Here is a 19,739-nt window from a genome sequence, read left to right as displayed (position 1 = left end):
CCACTCATCGAGCTTAAATGTTATTGTCCTGGTTTGTATATCAGGAATCTTTTATTATTTTTGGTTGGGCTGAACTAAAGAGGTCGTGTGGATTTTCACTAAACAGTTTTATGTAAGAAGTACCTTTTTTTCTTTTTTCTTTCTTTTCTTCCTTCCTTCCTTCCCTCCCTCCCTCCCTCCCTCCTCCCTCCCTCTCTCTCCCTCTCTCTTTCTCTCTTTCTCTCTCTCTTTCTTTCTCTCTCTCCTTCCTTCCTTCCTTCCTTCCTTAATGGAGGGACAGAGAGAGTAGGCATTGAACTGCCTGGTTGGTAAAACCAGAAAATGGACCCTGAAGTAAGAGAAGCTGTGTCTTGATGGCTGTGGTTAATAAATATTTACAGTGACGCCCTGAGCTGCAACTCTGCAGTTCTGTTAGCATAAACGTTTCATAACCACAGAATACTTGATGAGCGTGTGGGGCAGACAACTGATGCTGTGTATCCAGCAGGATGAAACTGCACTTGCCCTTGTTACAGATGTGCGTCTGCCTGCATCAGGGTTTTTTTGTTTTTGTTTTTGTTTTTTTAACTGAGTTAATGTGGTAGTCCCAGTTGGGATTTTGACTGTTCTCCACTGATGGAGCTCATGGGAGGGTGACAAGGGACCCTCTGGCCCCGAGGAATGACTATTGATTTACAGCTTCAGACGAAGCTAAAGCTGATAGTTTATGTTTTAAATAATGCATACTTAGCTCTGCAAACAAATGAGCCAGATCCTTCCTCTTGCCAGAGTCTCTCTAGAGGAGGGTGGAGGTGCTTGGGGCAGTGCATTAACTCCCTCCATGGCACGTGGGCCCAGAAAGTCCCTCTTCTCAGGGAGAGCTATAGCAGTGGAAGTTTTGACGCAGTGGCTTATGAGGAGAAAAGGGAAGGCACAGGGAGTGTGTGGGGAGAGTGGACAGAGGGGCTACTGGAATATACCATGGGGTGGGGGGCAGCTAGGGGGCAGGTCAGAGAGGGAAGCCCAGTTGGTGGGGAGATGGTGTCCTGCTACAGGGACTTTTAGACTTGTAGAATTAGGCAATTTCTCGCCACTCCAAGCATGGGCTGTGGACTGGTAGCAATAGCATCATCTGGGAGCTTGTTTGAAATGCAGAAGCCTAGGCCATAGCTCAGTCTTATGGATTCAGAATCTTCCTTAGACAAGATCTCCAGGTGATTCATATGTGCATGGAAGTTTGAGAAGTGCTGACTAAGCATTCTCATTTTAGTACTTTTGCAGACCCTTGGTCAAGCATTAAATATTAGTGACTTATAAAACGGATTCGGAAGCTATTCAAACCATGCTGGTTTGCAGTCCCTCCCCTTTTAGGGAAGAAAGGATGGAATAACAACAATAATGTGAGGTTAGCCAGAATTGCAGTTAGTGGGAATTTTAATGCAGTTTTGACCATAATGTACCAATGCCAGTGTGAACTCAGAGTGGTGCTTTCCAGACTCGAGAAGGCATCAGAATCACTGGAGGGCTTGTTAAAACATTGTTGGTTCCCACCCCACAGTTGCCGATTTAGTAGATTTTGGGATAGGGTCTGAGAATCTGTATTTCTTGTTTTTTTTCCCCTTAATTAAAAAAATTCTTTATTTATTTTGAGCAAGAGGCAGGGTGAGGCAGAGAGAGAGGAAGAGAGAGAATCTCCAGCATGGAGCCCTGCTCAGAGCTAGAACTCACAAACTGTAAGATGAGCTGGGCTGAAACCAAGAGTCAGGCACCTAACCAACTGAGCCCTGCAGGTGCCCTGAGAATTTGTATTCTAACAGGTTCCCAGGTGATGCTGCTGCTGGTCTGGTGACCTTGCTTTGACAGGTGTAATTCTGATTGTGGCAATTGTGTGTCACTTGTCTGTGTGATCCCTGCCCCATGAAGTCTGTGTTCTGTCACCCATACCTCTTAACTACTGATTCCCATAGTGTTGTCCATGATCCGCTCTACCTACAGATTCCCAGAATCCACTCTCTTGACCTTCTGAATTGGAATCCTTAGGAGTGGGACACAGGACAGCTCATAAGCATTCCAGGGTGACTCTTAGACACACATGTGTGCTCCTTCCCAAGTGCACTACATTGTTAGTTGCTCAGGTTTGTTTTGCCCTTTTATTTATTTATTTATTTTTAATATTTTTATTTCTAGGAGAGAGAGAGAGAGAGAGACAGTGTGAGCAGGGGAGGGTCAGAGAGAGAGGGAGACACAGACTCTGAAATAGGCTCCAGGCTCTGAGCTGGCAGTCAGCACAGAGCCCGACGCGGGGCTAGAACCCACGAACTGCGAGATCATGACCTAAGTGAAAGTCGGACGCTTAACCGACTAAGCCACCCAGGCGCCCCTATTTTGCCCTTTTATTGGCCCTTTGTCACTTTGCTTGGGCCACTGCTGCACTGGGAATGCCCTCCCACATCTACACACAAGATTCTCCTCTTCTTCTAGTTCTTCCTCAGAAGCTACAACCCCTTTGAGCCTCCTCTGATACCCCCAGCTGCATGTGATCCCTAGACTGTGCTTTTCCTTTAAACTAAGCTCTTTAAAATGAGATGCCGGTCCTTATATTTCAATCAATTATAAGAAGCCCTTTCATTCCTCCCCAAGTCCTCTCCTCTTTCTGAGTTGCATTTATAATATATGGCACAAGTGGCTTATTGTGAGGTATAGGTCAGTGGATGTTGCCATGAGAAATAAGAAAAAGAATAAGAAAAGCTTATGACTTTCAAAGTTTTAAGCCTTAAAGACTCAATCATACGTTACACAAAGTACCATTGCCCCCAATGCTGTTAAATATGTGATTATAACCCGTATTGATTGTAGGCTCCTGGATGGCTAAGACTGTCATTTATTCATCACATTGGTCCCCCATGTACCTGGCTGATAGTAAGTGTTCAATAAATATTAGTTGAATGGTATAAATGTGATTTATTTTTCTGCAAGTGAAGTTGACACCACTCCTTTTCTGCTTTGGTCATTTATTACGTGTGGAAATATATACGCTGCTCTGGATACTGATGAGAAGGCAAATAGAAGAGATTTAACCAGGAAAATGATGATCTTCATTCCAGCTTTAAAGGCACAAGGCTCCCCAGGAACTGCCAAGAGCCAGCCTATTTCTGCAGAATCTTGGATGTATGTGGGACTCAGGATGCGGAGTGCACAAGAGATGGGGTTGGGGAAAGGGATGCCCTCTTGGAGTCTCTGTTTGAAGGTCACGGAGAAGTCCTAAACTCCTCTACCCAGAGACCCTGGGTCTCTAGTGTGTCTATATCCCAGGCACTTAGAATAGAAAGCAGGCTGGGTGTCAGTGCTTGTTAAATGAATGAACAAATGGGTGAATGAATGAGTGAAATCCTGACTTTGAGTCCCCATCCAAGTATCAAATTTTGACCTCTTTATGTCTCATTTGGTTCATTTTTAAGGTAAGGATGTTATTATGTACTCCAAATTATGTCAAGGAATTTTTGAGAGCCTAAGATGAATTAATTAGTCAGAGAGCACTTTTTCTTATATTTAAAAANAGGGCTTGAACTCACGAACTGTGAAATCATGACCTGAGCCAAAACCAAGAGTCGGATGCTTAACTGACTGAGCCACCGAGGTGCATCTCTCTTTTTTTTTTTTTTAATTAAAGTTTATTTTTATTAAGAAAATTTTTTAATGCTTTATTTTTGAGAGGGAGAGAGACAGACAGACAGAGCATGAGTGGGGGAGAGACAGAGAGAGAGGGAGACACAGACTGTGAAGCAGGTATCAGGCTCTGAGCTGTCAGCACAGAGCCTGATGTGGTACTCGAACTGACCAGAGTCGAAGTCAAACACTTAACCAACTGAGCCACTCAGTGCCCCTGTTTTTTTCATTTTTGAGAGAGAGGGAGAGCATGAGCAGGGGAGGGGCAGAGAGAGAGGGAGACATAGAAGCAGAAGCAGACTCCGTGCTGACAGCATTGGGACCCGAACCCACGAACTACAAGATCATGATCTGAGCTGAAGTCAGACCTTCAATCGACTGAGCCACCCAGGTGCCCCTGAGAGCACTTTTTAAAGTGCTAAATATGCATTATTACTTAGATCATAAGAGGACTTTTTCTGTGTTTCTTACAAACAGCTCTTCTTGTTGGTTCTGAAGGCCTATTTTTTTTTACATTTCTCAATTAGGGGACTCTTGGTTCTCTTGATTCAGCTTATTCTCTGATATGGTCTATAAGTGCAGCAAAGGAAGTGCACATTTTGAAAGTATTTCTGTATCACCATGGTGTATCAAGGGTTCTTCCCACTAATACTTGTTTCTCTGACAGCTATATTTTATACATTTTATTGCAGCTTTCACTGAAGAAACTCTGGGCTTATAAGAATGATTTGTTGTGGCATTTCCTTTTGAGAAATAAGCTTCAAAATAGGATAAATACATAGGAGAGACGTCCAGGCGCAGTAGTAAGAGTGGGAGGAAGTCAGCATTTGGACTTGGATCTCCTGAGTTCAAGTCCCGACTCTGCCCTTCATTTGCAGTATGTGTGATCTTGGCCATTTTTTTTTTCTTTTGTAAGATTTTATTAGGGAGAATTTCAAGTATACACAAAAATATGCAAAGTAATATAATGAACCCCCCATCTACCCATCACTCATCTTCAGTGACTGTTAACGGATGGCCAATTTGTTTCAACGGTAACAGCATCTAGTCTTCCCCCAATATAATTTTTAATAAAATGCAAGATGTCACAGTCTTTCATTCATAGATATTTTAATATGAATCTCTAAAAAGGACTCTTTATTAGTTAATTTTTATTATTTTTTTCTTTTTCAAAGATTTTATTAAAAGTCCTTACAGAGCAATATCCAGACTCCAGATCCAGCTGCCAAGGAGATCCTATTATGCTGTGGGTACTGGCTGTGGCATGGCACGTGGCTCTGGCTTCCCACCCTTCGCTTTCAAAATGGGGGAGGTGGGAAGTATCCCGTCTTTGGGGTCCACAGTGCTAACCTGATCAGGCAGGGGCTTCTGAGCACCATTCTTACCACTTGGGTCCCAGGGAAGCATGATCTTCATGTTGATGCCAGCACACTGTGTCTGAGCAGTTCACGGGGCCCCGCTGTGAATCATCAGGTCATCCACAGACTTCATGGATTTAGCCCCCTGTCTTCAGAGGTTCCCAGACACCAGGACCTCACAGTCCTTGGCCCCACTCTCCACGATGAACCACAGCACACCACAGCAGCCCTCCGCACATCAAGGCCTCCTAGGCAGGTATAACACAAGGACTCTGCCTGGGCGATAGGGTGCAGACCTCTTGTGGTCACCTTTTCAGCACAAAGCTCTACACGCCCTCAGGGGAGCCCGAACTCTTCTGAACCATAGCAGTCAATTCCCACATCCACCTGCCCTTCTCACCAAGGACATTTTGAGTCCTGGTGGCCAAGATAATGATTTCTCTCCTGGCTGGTGTAATTCAGATCTCAACTCCAGAGGAGCCATCTGCAGCCAGCTCCTGCTTGAGAAGCTTGTTCAGATAAGCCTTGAAGATGCCCTCAGTGACCAACTTCTTCTTCTTGGAAATTGGGACCACCATCTTGCCGCCGTGTGCTGCCAAAAGGAAAGCAGATGAGGACTTTTTAAAAACAGGACTAAAATGTCATCATCACATCTGAACAGATTAATAATTCTTAATATCAGTAGAATCCAATTGTCATAGGGGCGCTTGGGTGGCTCAATCGGTTGAGTGTCCAACTTCGGCTCAGGTCATGATCTCACAGTTGGTGGGTTTGAGCCCCATGCAGGGCTCTGTGCTGACAACTCAGAGACTGGAGCCTGCATCAGATCCTGTGTCCCTCTCTCTCTGCCCTTCCCCTGCTCATGATCGGTCCCTCTCTGTCTCTAAAAAATAAATAAATGTTAAAAAATTTAAAAAAAAGAATCCAATTGTGAATTTTCTTTTTTTTTTTTTAATGTTTTATTTATTTCTAGGAGAGAGAGAGAGAGAGACAGCATGAGCAGGGGAGGGTCAGAGAGAGAGGGAATTTTCTTTTTTTTTACACTTTCTTTCAAACAGGATCCAAACATACTCCACATCTAATATTTATAAAAGTGTCTTTTAAGTATCTTTGAATTTATAGGTTTTCCCTCATTCCTCTCTCACTTTCTTTCTCTTTATCATATAAAAGTGCAAGGGGAAAAACACCCAAATTTTTTGCTTATGAAATTTGTCAACCTGGATTCTGCTGATCATATCTTTGTGGCATACTTTCTACAAATTAGATGCATGGCCAGATTTAGGTTATGGTTTTGGTTTTGGATATTGGACATGTTATTTACTCTTTCTGACTTCTGTGAAATGGGGTGCATATTACCCATCTTATACCTGTTTATGAAATTAAAAAAGAGAATATCCAGGGAAAGACCATACCATATAAACAGTAGTTGTCATTATGACTGGATTATACATTTTGTTAGCATTTGGGGGGCTGGGCCTAGGAAAGCTATTTTCCTCCCACACTGGTCAGACTTAAGAATGCAGCAGGTGCTATGTGAGGAGGCTGAGCATCAGGTGGTCTAGAGGTCCTGATCTACTGTATTAGGTTTGATATGAGTGAAAGTACTTAAACTCTTGGAGCTGTGCTCATGTCCTCAAATGCAGCTAATAACATAAATCCTCAAGGTTCTGAGAAATAGAGATGATGTATGTAAAGAGCCTTGAACGTAGTGCTCATCATGGGGTTGATGATCTTTGTTATTGATACTTTTGATACCTGAGTTCTCATGTGGGACTCGGGGGCACTTAGGTTGAAGAGCAGATTCTGGGTATGGCTGAGTGGGTGCTATGGGTTAGGGGTGTAACTAAAACTCTCTCCTCTTTTAAACATATTTGGGGTTAAAATAGCCTACCATATAATCAAAAGAAAGAAATGAAAGTAAACCGTTTGGGTGCTGAGCACAATTATATTTATTGGTGTGCAGATGTTGGGATGTGAATGGAAATATCTAGTTCTTTCCATTATGACCAGGAGAGAGGCTGGGATTCTGTTTTACACTGTATCAAATAATGTATGGGTCCAGAAACCCAGCAAACACCACCTTAGGGTGACAGCACCAGGACTGAGATGTAGCAACTCTTTTGTGATGTGGCCCCCCCACCCCCCTTTTTAATGTTTATTTATTTTTGAGAGAGAGAGAGAGAGAGAGCACATGAGTAGAGGAGGGTAGAGAGAGAGAGAGAGGGTGACAAAGAATCCAAAGCAGGCTCCAGGCTCCAAGCTGTCAGCACAGAACCTGATACAAGCTCCAACCCGCAAACCGTGAGATCATGACCTGAGCCGAAGTTGGACACTTAACTGACTAAGCCACCCAGGCGCCCCTGTGACGTGCTCCCTATTGATGCACTAAGAAGGGCAAAACATCTTACTGGGGGGATTCTTACTCAAAATGCACAATTTTACTCTATCATGAGAAAACATCAGGTAAAGCCAAATTTAGGGACATTCTGCAAAATACCTGACCAGTTCTCTTGGCAGATGTCAAGGCTGTGAACGACAAAGATGGAGAGGAACTGTCACAGGTGGGCAGATGCTAGCAAGGGCTTGAGAACTAAATGCAGTATGGGGACCAGGATTGGTTCCTGCATGAGAACAAAACCATTAGAGGCAAAGCTGGCAGCATTCAGATAAGGTCTGTCAAGTAGTTAATAGTAATTCATCACTTATTTTCCTGATTTTGGCAGTTGTATTATGGTTATGTAAGATGTTAGCATTGGAGAAAGCTGGCTGAAGGGTACTGAACTCTCTGTACTGTTTTTGTAATTTTCTGTAAGTCTAAAATGATTTCAAATGTTAAAAACATGATACTGGGATGCATGACAGCTTTTGCAAAATGTACTGTTTTATAGGAAGTGGAGGGTGCTTCATTTTTGCACATTAACTTAAGAGCTAGAAACACCAACTTACTCTTGAGCTAAAGTAGGCAGGTTGTATCTTGACCAGTGAAGTTCCTCACTGTAGATTGAGAGGGAGTCATGTCAACTCTTTCAGATTCCCCAGAGACCATCCTTGTGCACAGTTGGTTGGGCACCTGGGTTGACAGAGACTTGGTTGCATCATCTTTTATCTGGTTGATCTGTCGGATCTGACTGGCTGATAATGACAGTTCCCTCCTTAGATTGGATGCCATTATGTGCTAGATACTGGAGTGCTAAGTGCTTATCATCATTAATCCTCGTAACATCCTTGAAAGGCAGATGATAGTTCCCCCATTTTCTGATACATCTCACAGAGATTCATTTGCCCAAGATCACTCAGCTGGAGTGGAAATCTGACTTCAAAGCTCAGACTCTGACAACGGTGCCATTTTATTCTCCCTCTTAACGGGTGCCCTCCTGGCCAGTCTAATGCCTGTGTTCGCCGGCAGGCCTCCAGACCTGGCTCCTGCCTTATCATTTATCTATCTATCACTGGTTAGAAAGGAGGAATTAGGAAGTACTGGTATTTTTCTATCCTCCCTTATCTATTTAATCATACAGTAGAATTGTATGTGGACTCTTTGGGGGGCTGTTAATAGGTTTCTATGGTCAGATATTTTGGGGAGAACTTAGAGATAAATAAATAGTTCTCCACCTTTACCCAGGCAACTAAATACAGTTGGAGAAAACCACACAACAGGGCTTACTAGTCTCATCAGTTTATTACCATTAACTTTAGTGGGCTGTTCAAGCTGCCCAGCACTGCTATCACATTGCCTTAGTCTAGTCACCAACCTGCTCTCTGGGATAGCTGCTTCACACCTTCTCCCCACTCCTAACATCCCCACATCTCCTAAGAAAAAAACTAGTCCAAGAGAATTTCTGCAAGCCTTTGCTGCTTCCTTGACCAAGCTGCCTGAATCCTGCCTCCTCTCCTGTTAACGATGAGGCATCTTTGATTCTTGTGCACAAGACTGAGGACCTGCTGCCAGCAGTTCTGCCTCCCATCCCCTCTCCAGTTGCAAATGGGCATGTCATCTATCTTCCCTTTTAGAAGAGCCCCCACCTTGACCAGACATCCCCCTTCAGCTGCTGCTCTGTGCCTCTGTTCCCCTTTTCAGCAACCTCCTTGGAAGAGTTTTCTTACCGACTGTCTCCAATTCCTTTCTTCCCACTTTTGCTCTTTTTAAAAATTGAGGTGAAATTCATTTAACATAAGACCATTTTAATATGTTAAAACATGCAAGACAGTAGCATTTAATGCATTCACAATGCTGTGTAACTACCACCTTCATCTAGTTCCGAAGCCTTTTCCTCATCCTCACAGTGCCCCCCTTACTTGTTAAATAGTTACCCTCTATTCTTCCCTCCCACTAGCCTCCGGCAACCACCAAACTGCTTTCTGTCTCTGTGGATTTACTTATTTTGCATACTTTATAAAATGGAGTCATACAAGATGTTGACCTTCTTTCACTTACATGATGTTTTCCGGGTTCATCCATGTTGTGGCACGCATCAGAATTCCATTACCTTTTATTGTGTAGTAGTATTCCATTGTATGTGTATGGTGCATTTTGTTTATCTGTTCATTCATTGATGGGCATTTGGGTTGTTTCTACCCTTTGGCTATTGTGGGTAGTGCTGCTATGAACATCTATATATAAGTGTTTGTTTGGGTATCTGTTTTCTATGCTTTTGGGCATATCCCTCAGAGCGGAATTACTAGGTCATGTGGTGATTCTACATTTCATTTTTTGAGTATCTGCTGAAATGTTTGGTGGTTTGGGCCAAATGGCTGGACCATCTTATATTACAATGCACAAGTGTTTCAGTTGCCTTAACTCCTCATCCATATTTGATATTTCCTGCTTTTTCCCCCCATAGCCACCCTAGTAGATACGAAGTAGTATCTCATTATGGTTTTGATTCGCATTTCCCTAATGGCTAATGAACATCTTTTCATGTGCTGGTTGGCCATTTCTGTATCTTTGGAGAAATATCTATTCAAGTCCTTTGCCATTTTTTTCATTGGATTATTTGTTGTTGTGGAGTTCCCATTCTCTCTTGAATCCACTTTAATCAGGCTTTCATACTTATCATCCCACAAGTTACTCTTATCAAGGTTGCCAAGGGCTTTCCTCTTTGTCAAACCCAGTGGTCCATTCTCAGTCCTCATTTTCTTGTCCTCCCAGCAACATTGAAGGGGGGATCACTCCTTCCTTCCTAACATGCTTTCTTCACTTGGCCTCCCAGATGCCATTCTTTCCTAGTTCTTCTCAGTGTTTTTTGCTGGTCCCTTCTCATCTTCATGACCTCCAACCTTAAACTTCCTCATGCCTCAGCTTTCATACCTCCTGTCTTTCTATCTCCACTTCCCTGGGTGATCCCATTCTTCCAGCTGTTCAGGCCATCAGTCTTGGAGCTGTCCTTGATCTCTCTTTTACCTCTTCCTGGCTCTGCCTCCACAATATACCCAGACTCTGATCATATCTCACAACCTCCACTGCAGTCACTCTGTTCTAAACCACTATGATTTGTTATCTGGAATTTTGAGGTACCCTACAAATTGGCCTCCTAGTTTCTCTTCCTCTCTCTACCATGATCTAAACTGTGTGAAACTCAGCAGCCAGAGCAATCCTGCTAAATTGTGAGTCAGATCTCATGTTACAGCTCTGCTCTGAAGCCTCCAATTGCATCTCATTTTACTCCAAGTCTGAGCCCAAATGTCTGTATGATTTTGCCTTGGCTTCCTCTTCCATCTTGTTTCCTATCACTCTCCACCTTGCTCATACCACTTCAGTCACTGCTAACATCTTTGCTGTGCTGTAATTCTGCCAAACACATTCCTGTCTCAGGGCCTTTGCACATACTGCCTTTTCTGCCTGGAACGCTCTTTCTCCTGAAAGCCACATCGCTTTCTCCCTTCCTATTTCTGCCCAAATATCTTTTGCCAGTGAAGTCTCTGCTGATCATCTCATATACAAAAGCAACATCCTCTTCTCTCTTCTGATCTCCCTTCCTCTGCTTTATTTTTTTCCCTTAGTACTTATATATTGCTTGGTTTCCCCTTTTGGAATATCAACCCCATGAAAGCAGGGATTTTGTGGGTTTTTGTTTTGTTTACTGCTTTAGTCCCATTGTTTTCAACTATGCCTGATATAAAACCAAGGATACTTGGGGCTTTTCTTACTTTGTAATATGTAAATTTCCATTATAAATCTCTAAGAAGGATATTTTTGCAATATTCCCTCACCTTTTTTAAAAGCCATAGGGCCTATTTTTCACAAAATATTTTTGGGAAATGCTGGAATAGGCTTTTATTTGTATTTTATTTGTAAGTCGTCTTTGGGGTGATGGGGGGTGGTGAATGTTTTGTAACCTGAGTTTTTTTCCCTTGACTGATAAGGCATTTCAGCATGTAGGAAAAATGTACATCCAAAAGGCCTGAACTTATCCTGAAGGTATGCTTGGATAACTCATTTAGGTAAGATCTGGCCAATGCTTTCTTCTTTGATTTTGAAAAGTGGTTTTACATTTGAGTATTTCGGCATAGTTTCATGTTTATAAGCCAAGTGTGGTATAACTTGGAAGCAGTTTCTCCGAGAGCTATTGAAACAGTTCAAGCCTGCCCTTTCTTCTCAATGCCCCAGATGATCTCCACTGTACCCTTTGGGATGTCAGCATCCTGTAGAGTTGCTTAGGTGGCCTCTGTCCTGTTCTAGGACCAGTCTTACCTTGGCCCTGTCAGAAGCAGCTCTGAGAAGGCAGCAGCTCTTTCTGTTTTGTTTGTCATTATAGGCCCAAACACTTGCACCATGCTGCTCACATAAGAGGTGGCCAATTAATATTTGTTGGATGAACCTTTGAAGTAGCACCCGGGAAAGCTCCTTCACCACCTCATGGTGACTTGTAATTAGGGTTCAGCTTCAATGAATTTTCTTTGAAAATACATTTGAATATGTTCTGAATGAAAATCAAAGCACTTTCCCTCCTATTTCCATGATCTTAGCTTACAAACAATAATATGGGCTTTCTTGGAAAGAGTCTGCAGTTAGTCTGAATAGTTTGTGGTTAAATGGATTTCAAAAAAAGATCCCATTTGGGCTTTTCACTTGAAAGCCACCATAATGTATATAAAGTAGCTTGTGTGATCAGCATTCTCAGAAGAAAGTTGTTCTGATGAACTGTCTGTGTCATCTTTTGATTTTGAAAAGATAGAAGGAATGATGGTCAGCCTACAATGTAAATGGTGGTTTGATATTATTTCCTAGAAGTGGTCAAAAGAAGAGCAATGTTATTTCTAGAAATCGGAAAAATAAAAAATTGCTTGGAAAAGCTTAAGATTTGTATATTTCAGTCTGCTTTCTTAAGCATAGAATGATGTTCCCTTTCCTTTTAGCTTTTCCAGGTTGCTCTCTGATTTGCCTGGTAAGAAGAATTGTGTTATATCTGGCTAATTAACTCTGAGTGCTAATGTCTGAGGATTAGTGTCTTGACTTGCTCTAATTAAGTTCAGATTCAAAGGCTACCTGAATAGGGATGTGACAGACATTTGCTTTTGAAAGAGGTAGTAAAACCTCTTTAGGTGAGGAAGCAAATGGGGATGAGATTTAGACCGTGGCATTGGGGTTTTTAAATTTTTTAATTTTTTTGAGTTTTTTTCATAGATGTCACCATAGTTACAGTGTCTCTGTAAATCACACACATATTCCAGAAAGGAAAATGAAGAGGCTTGTGGTTGCAGGTGAAGTGACCTAAATTTTTACAGTTCTGTCGTTTTTAAAAATATTTTTTTTTTATTTTTTATTTATTTCTGAGAGAGAGAGAGAGAGAGAGAGAGACGGCGTGAGCAGGGAAGGGTCAGAGAGAGAGAGAGATACAGAATCTGAAACAGCCTCCAGAGTCTGAGCTAGCTGTCAGCACAGAGCCCGATGCGGGGCTTGAACCCACGAACTGTGATATCATGACCTGAGCCGAAGCCGGACCCTTAACCGACTGAGCCACCCAGGCGCCCCACAGTTCTGTAGTTTTTTAAAAACTGTTTTGCAGGGCACCTGGGTGGCTCAGTCGGTTAAGGATCCAGCTTCGGCTTAGGTCGTGATATCACAGTTCTGGGGTTCGAGCCCCGAGTTGAGCCCCGTGTCGGGCTCTGCGCTGGCAGCTAGCTCAGAGCCTGGAGCCTGTTTCGGATTCTGTAACTCCCTGTCTCTCTGACCCTCCCCTGCTCATGCTGTCTCTCTCTCTCTCTCTCTCTCAGAAATAAATAAAACATTAAAAAAATTTTTAAAAATACCATTTTGCTTCTACACATTTTATGGTTCTTTTAATTAGACTCATAGGACTGAGATGTTAAATGTCTAGTGGTCAATTAAAATATTTATTGAGGTCATGTGATGTGCTCGGCTTTGTCCGAAAAGTGTTGTCTAATTTAATTCTAAAGTAACTCTGAGATCTTGTAGTATGGGTTCTCCAGAGAGGCAACACCAATAGGATGCATATATACATACATACATATATACGTATATATATGTATGTATGTATAAATGTACCTATATTGATATCTAGAGATTATTATTATTATTATTTTATTTTAGAGGAAGAGAGCACGACCTGGGGAGAGGGGCAGAGGGAGAGAGAGAGAGGATGTTAGCAGACTCCAGGCTCAACGCAGAGCCCAGTACGGAGCTTGATCGCATGACCCTGGGCTCATGACGTGAACTGAAATCCAGAGTCAGACACTTAACCGACTGAGCCACTCAGGCGACTCCTTATCTAGAGATTTGTTATAAGGAAATGGCTCATATTCTTATGGAGGCTAAAAAGTCCAAGATCTGCAGTCAGCAAGCTGGAGACCCAGGAAAGCTAATGGTCTTAGGTCCAATCCAAGTCTGAGTTTGAAGGCAAGAGACTAGTGTCCCAACTCGGATACATCCAGACAGTGAGAATGAATTCCTTCTTACTCAGCCTTTTATTTTATTCAAGCCTTCAGCAGAGAGGCTGAGGCTCACCCACCTTGGGGAGGGCAATCTGCTTTCTGTCTAGTGAGTCAAATGTTAGTCTCATCCAGAACCACCATCACAAGAACATCCGGAATAGTGTTTAGTCACATATCTGGGCACCCTGTGGCCTAGTCAAGTTGACACATAAAATTAACTGTCACGGGTAGGTACTGTTGTTATCCTTTGCAGAGATGAGAACACAGATGTAGAGAATGGTTGGGTAAGTTGTCTAGCGTTATGACTGGCAATTGTGGAGGCAGAACAAAAATGTAGGCAGTCTGGCTCCCCCCAAATCCTTACTCTGAATTGGTACAGGAACTACCTTGCAGAGGAGGCACCTGAGATGGGGGAGGAAGGTAGGGGAGGAGGGAAGCAATGGGGTCCACCCAGGTAGAGGCAGAGCTGGGATTTGAACCCAGGTCTCCTGACACCTAGCCCAGCCCCCTGAAATCCTTCAGCTCCAGCATGAGGCATCATCTGCATAATGGACATTTCGCTTATGAAGGGAAAAAAGTTCACCTTTAGTTCTGCACTTGAATTGTTGACGTAAGCACTCTGTGCAGTAATTCTAGCTGTCTCACCTTATCAGCATTATAATTTGTGACCACAGTATTCTGGTCCTAGAAGATTCTCAGATGAGTTGGGCTGCATGGATGAGTATGGTAATTTTTAAAATAATGCCACCTTCCATTTCTAAAGCACTTCAGACTTTTTAGAGCACTCTCATATACACACATTATTTAAAAAATGGATTATTTTGGCAAAGTGGATTTACTCTCGGGTGATGGTCTTTCATGGATATGAATGGAAAAAAGGCTTTTACCTCCTCTTAGTCAAGATTAAAAAGGAATAAATGAGTTAAAAGAAGATGATGGAAGACAAAAGCGTGTTTATTCAAGCAGCATGATCACTGGGATGCATCTCTGAAGGAGATTGAAGAGCCCTGGACTGGGATGTAAGGGGTTATTGCAGCTGCTGTCATTCAAACCAGACAGCGCTGGGTTTGAATCGTGACCCTGCTACTTACCAAAGAGACACATTGCATCACCTCTCTGAACCTTTCCTTCTTTGTAAAACAGGACTTATACTCGGTACCTCACAGGTTGGTTGTAAGGATGAGAAGTGCTTGTTCGTACATGCCACATAATAAGCCCTTGATAGATAACTTACAGCCTCCCTCCCCCACCTCCTACAGTCGGGCCTGCCTTTACCAGTCTGGAGCCACTTGTGAAGACCTTCACCCTGCCTGCTCTTTCCGACCTCACTTCTGTACCTGTAGTGACCAGATCTGTACAGAGCACCTATTCCCCACCTTTGATGTATATGCCCAGACTGGATAAACTGATCCCTTGCCTGGTTCCTACTTTGCATTGTGGATTCCTTGTCTGAACCCAACCTGCCTGGCTGGCCCGTTACCACCTGCTCACCCCTTTTTAGCCCTGTCCAGGTCCCTCTTCCCTGTGCTATCCCTGATTTTCCATCGTTTGCTAACTGTTGATGTCCAACTGTGTACATCTTTTTTCCTTTGTTAGTTTTTTTTGGGGGGGCAGAGATTTGGTTCACGTGGGTCATTGCCCCCCGCCAGTTTTTATTTAAATTCTAGCTAGTTAACATGTAGTGTAATATGGGTTTCAGGACTAGAATTCAGTGATTCATCACTTACGTACAACATCCCGTGCCCATCACAACAAGTGCCGTTCTTAATGCCCATCACCCATTTACTCATCCTCTGCCCACCTCCCTCCATCAATCCTCAGTTTGTTCTCTACAGGTAAGAGTTTCTTGTGGTTTGCTTCTCTCTCTCTCTCTTTTTTTTTTTAATGTTCATCTGTTTTGTTTCTTAAATTCCACATGAGTGAAATTATATGGTATTTGTCTTTCTCTGACTGACATATTTCACTTGGCATTGATACACTCTTGCTCCACTGCAATTGGCAAGATCTCATTCTTTTTTATGGCTGAGTAATATTCCATACAACATTCCATTGTATATACACATATACACACACACACACAATACACACACATACACATACACACACATACCACATCTTCTTTATCTAAAAATGATTTTATCGGGTGCATGGTGGCTCAGTCACTTAAGCACTCAACTTCAGTTCAGGTGAGTTCAAGCCCTGTGGCGGGCTCTGTTGTGACACCTCAAAGCCTGGAGCCTGCTTCAGATTCTGTCTTCGTCTCTCTCTGCCCCTCCCTCCTCATGCATAGTTGGTCTCTCTCTCTCTCAAATATAAATAAACATTAAAAAATTAAAAAAAATAAAACGGGTCATTTTAGAAGGAGCTACACTATGTCAACAGAGATAGTAGAATTTGGTTAGTTGAGTCAAATTCCTGCTCATTTCTAGGGGGACAGTCAGTGAAGCTGGTGGTTTACTGACTCCATTGGCTTCACCAAACTGGTAACAGTCAAGCTGGCCACCAGTTTAGGCACAGACTTAGGTCCCATTCCTGGTTTTTATCCTATTTTATCTTATCTCCTTACCTTATCTGGATTCAGTTCCAGAAACACTGCTCAGAGACCCAGGTGTGTGAGCTCCCACTTTTAGTGGGTCTGCACTTGTCGCTCCCAAAAACACCATTTCCGGGGTGAGAAGTGTTCTTCTGTTGCCTTTGTCCCTTTCAGCATCTGTGTGATCAAAGTGCAGGGATTTGAAGATGCCTTAAGACATAACCTTGGGGCTCTTAGAAATGGTGATTCCTATTTTTGTTCAGGCCCATCAGATCCATCATATGCTTGTAAGTTTGATCATTTCTTTTATTATTATTATTTTTATTTTTTAAACTTTGGTCATTTCTGAACATGTTCTGGTCAGTTAGTGATTTAGAGATAAAAAAAAAAAAGTCTCCACATAGTCCTTCTCTCTGAACTAACTACATTTGTGACTCTTTCAGTTTCTCTCCCTACTATCTGAAGTGGGTCCTAATCCTTAGAAGGGAAATCTTCGTGATTTAGTTAGTAAGCCTTGGGCAATCCAAATCACCACGTGTCATTCATTTGTGAGGGAACAAGGCCTAGATAAAAGGTAGAAATTATTGAACAAAAGAGGGCCTAATAATAATAAAAAACTATCTCACAGTTTGGTGAAAGAACCATTCCTTTGGAAATTTGAATTTTGCTGTACCCTGAGGTTTGATCTTATTTGCATGTAGAATTCTCTTATATTGTAGGGTTGTATTAAGTTATAGCAATTATGGTTTGCATAAAAATGAAAGAATAAGTTATGTCTAACATCTCTTAGTTGAGCAATTCATGGTTAGTCATGTCCAGTTTATTCCGTCTGTAAGTAATAAGCCCCAGCTAGCCTCCCCTTTCTAGCTATCATGGGTATTAGGATAAATCTCAAACTCAATTAGGTGAACTCAAAGAGGACTTGTTCAACTGTAACTCTTTACACTTAACTGCCTGAATATTCCTTCTGACATTTCAGATCTTCCTTCTGAATCACTTTCCTTCTTTCTGAGTACAGTTGACCAACAACATGGATTTGAACTGGGCAGGTCCGCTTACACATGGGTTTTCTTCGATAAATATAGTACAGTACTGTAAGTGTATTTCCTCTTCCTTACAATCTTCTTAATAATACTTTTTTTAAGCTTCTTTCATTGTAAGAATTCAGTATGTAATACATATAACATTCAAACTATGGGTTAATTGACTGCTTCTGTTATTGGTAAGGCTCTAGCTCTCAGTAGTTAAGTTTTTGGAAAGTCAAAAGTTATATGCAGATTTTTGACAATGTGGAGGGTCAGAATCCCTAAAACTTCCATGTTGTTCAAGGGTTAAACTGGACATTCTTTTAAAATTAGTTTAGCGAGGATATGTTAGTTATGACCTCTATCCATTTTTGTTTGCCTGAGAATGTTTTGAAAGATAGTTTTTCTTGTTTAGATTGATAATTGTTTACTTTCAACTCTTTGAAGATGTCATTTTACTTTCATTCTTGAAGCTGAGAAGTCAGCTCAGTCTTTGTCAGTGATCTGTCTTATCTTTGACTGCTGTTATTCTCTTCTCCTTGATTTTAGTTTCTTTAGTTTCACTAAATGTTGAAATTTTGATGTCTAGATATTGACTACTTTTTATTTATTCTTCTTGGGATTTATTGTATGTCTTCAATCTGAGAATTCATCTTAATACAGAGAACAAACTGTGGGTTAATGGGGGAGTGGGGGAGAGGGGAAAATGAATGATGGGCATTGAGGAGGGCACTTGTTGGGATGAGCACTGGGTGTTGTATGTAAGTGATGAATCATGGGAATCTACTCCCAAAACCAAGAGCACACGGTATGCACTGTATGTTAGCCAACTGACAATAAATTATATTAAAATTTTTAAAAAATTGCCAGCTCTTATTTATTTGAATATTACTTCTACCTTAATCTCATTTTTCTATTTTCCAGAAATCTTTTTTTTATTTTTAATTTTGGGGATGAGGGACAGAGGCAGAGAGAGAGAAAATCCCAAGCAGCCTCCATACTCAGCATGGAGCCCAACGTGGGGCTTTATCTCATGACACCAGGATCATGACCTGAGCCAAAATCAAGAATTGGAAGCTCAACTGACTAAGCCACCCAGGTGCCCCTCTCCTTTCCAGAAATCTGATTAGACATATGTTAAGCCTTACTTTGTCCCTCATATAACTTAACTTTTAAAATGCATTTTAATGGGGTGCCTGGGTGGCTCAGTCAGTTGAGTGGCCAACTCTTGGTTTCGGCCCAGGTCATGGTCTCATGGTTCATGGATTTGAGCCCTGCGTGGGGCTCTATGCTGAAAGTGTACGACCTTCTTGGGATTCTCTCTCTCTTTCTCTCTCTCTTTCTCTCTCTCTCTCTCCCCCTCTCTCTCTCTGCCCCTCCCCTGCTCTCTCTCTCTCAAAAGAAGTAAATTTTAAAAACTGAAAAATAAAATGCTCTAAAAAATGCATTTTAATAAGTCTTTCCATGCTGCAGTCTAGGTGATTTCCTCAAATCTATCTTGAGGTTTATATATCCTGTCTTAGGCTGTGTCAATATGCTACTTACCAATTTTTTGTTTTCATTATTATATTTTCTATTTCAGAAATTCTATTTGACTCCTTTTAAAAATTGCTTATTCAATTCTTTTCATCATATCTTTAGTCCTCTCTATTATTTCTTTATACATATTAAACTGAATTATTTTTTATTTGTGTCTGATTATTGTAGTATCTCCAGTTTTCTGATAACTCTCACTCATAGTGACTTGCTTACTCTTGATTTTAGTGATTTTTTTTTTTTTATTGTGAGCTCATGTTCCTTGAAACTTTTTCCATGGGAATTATCAGAGCCCTGTGTTTGAAGTGTCTTTCTCTAGGGAGGAAGGATTTGCATTTGCCCTCGCCACGGGGTAATGACAACCAAGGGCTACTTCAATCACACTTTCAGCTCAGTGGTGGTTGTTGCTGTTCTTCTGAACCAAGTTGTAGTGTGAATTCTGGCCCCACACCTATATGAGTGTGGGCTTTTGGTTAGGGATTCTTAGGGGATATTTATTTGTTCTTTTTTTCTGCCTCACCAGGGCCCGGATAGATAAGTGTCCTTCTGACCGACAGGATTTTTTTACTGCCTCATTCTCTGAGGTTGTTTCTATTTGAGCATTGTGGCATTTTGGAAAGAAGTACTTAATCTGGTCTCTCAATATGATCAAGCCCCAGGCTTTGTTCCCAGGTGCACATACCAAAGCACTGTGTAAAAACCCAGGCTCTTGGGTCAGCTGATGTCCTTGGGGGCAAATGCTAGCTTTGC

The 19,739-nt window shown here is 41.9% G+C and overlaps 1 protein-coding gene and 1 pseudogene across 2 annotated transcripts in view; one reads left to right on the top strand and one right to left on the bottom strand.

The window, feature by feature from the left end:
• The window catches only part of KIAA1549L (KIAA1549 like), a 254,572-nt gene that overhangs the window by 27,475 nt on the left and 207,358 nt on the right, over positions 1-19,739 (top strand). The window lies entirely within an intron of this gene.
• Positions 4,885-5,581, bottom strand: LOC144238941 (small ribosomal subunit protein uS3 pseudogene; annotated as a pseudogene).

The sequence above is a fragment of the Crocuta crocuta genome, unplaced genomic scaffold (genome assembly GCF_008692635.1).
Source record: "Crocuta crocuta isolate KB4526 unplaced genomic scaffold, BGI_CrCroc_1.0 scaffold382, whole genome shotgun sequence".
Classification (NCBI taxonomy): domain Eukaryota; kingdom Metazoa; phylum Chordata; class Mammalia; order Carnivora; family Hyaenidae; genus Crocuta; species Crocuta crocuta.
This window is presented reverse-complemented; position numbering and strand designations above follow the sequence as displayed.